Source organism: Engraulis encrasicolus, chromosome 21 (assembly GCF_034702125.1).
Source record: "Engraulis encrasicolus isolate BLACKSEA-1 chromosome 21, IST_EnEncr_1.0, whole genome shotgun sequence".
Classification (NCBI taxonomy): domain Eukaryota; kingdom Metazoa; phylum Chordata; class Actinopteri; order Clupeiformes; family Engraulidae; genus Engraulis; species Engraulis encrasicolus.
In genome coordinates, this window is record NC_085877.1 from 38,662,061 (window position 1) to 38,664,673 (window position 2,613).

The following is a 2,613-nucleotide window of genomic DNA, read 5'->3' on the forward strand; positions in this document are numbered from 1 at the left end:
CACGCCACTCCCCTATCCTCGAATACAAAAAAAATATCACACGTCCACTGAACAGCCATTTGAAAACCTTTCAAGTATATTGAGGCACGCTACCGTGTACAATAATTTCACAAGTATTTTAGTCACACACGAGACATTACCAACCTCGGACTCCACGACACTCCACTGAAAGGCCGGGCTACGCTGGTCAACTACGGGCACAATGCTATCCTGCAGAGAGCGGGAAATAAAGTACACAACTATAACTGTGCTAAGCAAGCGCTGACAATATTAATGCCTTCGTGACTCTTGTGTCAACGAATTCAATCGAATAGACTTACTAGTTAGCTCTGTACTTCTTAATATAAACCAACGTCAGCTTTCTATTAAGCTAGCAACCATGCGTGATTACTAGATTACTAGCTAGCTACCCAGTGAACGGTCCATTTGATTCACTGTGGTTGGCATTTGATAAAATACATCGCAAAATCCCCCCTATTTTGGTGTTCATGAACAAAAAATCACAAATAACATGACAATTACAAAAAAAACACTGGAAAACCAAATGTGACTTACCATGTAAACTTCTCCGCTTCAGGAATAAAAAAGATGGCCGTCAATATGCTGGCTGCAAAAATATTTGAAATTTTGATAGGCGTGGTTTAAATAACTCTGGAAAGGAGTTAACGCTTTAACTCCCTTTTACAACACCCACTGTTTTACATCATTGACTCTTTAAGAGTTCAAAGTAGGCTACTTTGCGCAGTGTAACTTCAACTCTTGATGTTCAGATTTTGGCCTAACACCGGAAAATTAACTCTGAGAAATTTGCTGTGTGTGTGTGTGTGTGTGTGTGTGTGTGTGTGTGTGTGTGTGTGTGTGTGTGTGTGTGTGTGTGTGTGTGTGTGTGTGTGTGTGTGTGTGTGTACGTGTGTGTGTACGTGTGTGTGTACGTATACGTGTGTGTGACAGAAATACAGAGCAAGAAAAAGAGTGAGGAAAAAAGAGAGAAGGGAGGAACAGAAGAAAAGAAGAAAGAGGGGGAGACACAATCAAGAGAAAACAAATTGAGAAAGAGAGAGAGAGAGAGAGAGAGAGAGAGAGCAGAGGGAGGGAAGAGAACAGAGAAGGAGACACAGTGTTGCTTCTACTTATCGAAAAAGTACCCAGCAGACTGCCCAATCAATCATCAAACAAACTGACGCAGCACACACACAGCACAAACTCTCTCGTGCCTTTGTGACGTACATGTTGGCAGGCAACAACAGCCAAACCTGACAAACTCACTCTCTCTCTATCTCCCCCTCTCTCTCTCTCACACACACACACACACACACACACACACACACACACACACACACACACACACACACACACACACACACACACACACACACACAGAGAGAGAGAAGAAGAAAGAGAAAGAGAGAGTAGACAGTTTATGAAAAAGAAAATAAAATGAGAAAAGTTTGTAAAGAGTAGACAGTCTTAGACGCAGAGACACACATAGACAGAGAGAAACAGGGAGCGAGAGCGAGAGAGAGAGAGAGAGAGACTAAGGAGAGGACAAGAAAATGAGAAAAGTTTGTGAAGGGTAACAACAAAGAATAGACAGACAAGTCTAAATGACACATGCAAGGCTGGACTGGGGGGAAATTAGTGCCCGGGCACTTCTGGCTTCAAGGGACCCCTCATAATTAGCGGCCGAGAACTGAATCAATGGTGGTCCCTTCACCCTCGTGGGCCCCTATTTTCAGAAATGTAAATGTTTTTTTCTGGAAATAGGGGCCCACAAGGGTTCAGAAATGCCTGCGATGCCAGATGGCCAGTCCAGTCCTTGACACACGTATACACACAAGGACAGGGAGAAGGAGGGGTGAGAAAAACATAACAAGTGTGAAGGGAGCAGAGAGAGCTCCTAGAGAGAATTTTAAGTCTGTGCAAGTTCTGCCATTAAGATTATAATGTCTGAGAAGCACAGCTTGGGTCCCTTTCAACCTAGTGCCTCCCGTCCTCTCCTTGTGCTTGTGACCTGGTGTTTCACTGATGCCTTGCCTTTGTGGAGAAAACAATAAAGTTCCCCCGCTGTCAGCCTAGACAGAGCATCTTTTTTGTTCCCTATCCAACATTCCAATTGCAAATGAGAAAAAAACGTTGAATTATGCGAGACATTGAATGATAGAACGTCATCAAATGGAGTCTTGCCTCCCATCTCAAGGCCCTGACCCAGGGAGAGGATGGGAGGTGCTAGTTTGAGTACTAGTTTTGCCTCTGGCCAAAGGTATTTTATTTTGTACAATGCAAGTTAGTGAAGGAATTCAAACCTGCAATATTCCTATTTCAAGACCAATACCCTACTCCAGGGGTTCGCAAAGACGTTGGAAATGAGAAAAATTGATTGGACTCCTCTCCCATTAGAATTTCAAATGTTCTAGATACTGTAGTGGGCCTGGAAAAGAGAAGAAAATGAGAAGTGAAAGTAACCATCAGGTCGCAGCTCCAAGTTGATGTATATGCATCCACGAAGTTGTTGCTGTGAAGTGAAGGGGAGTATAGTTGTTCTGCTGTGATTCCAACCCAGACCATCTGGGTTACTAAACTGGGGCTCTGACCACCACACCAAGTCAGAACACA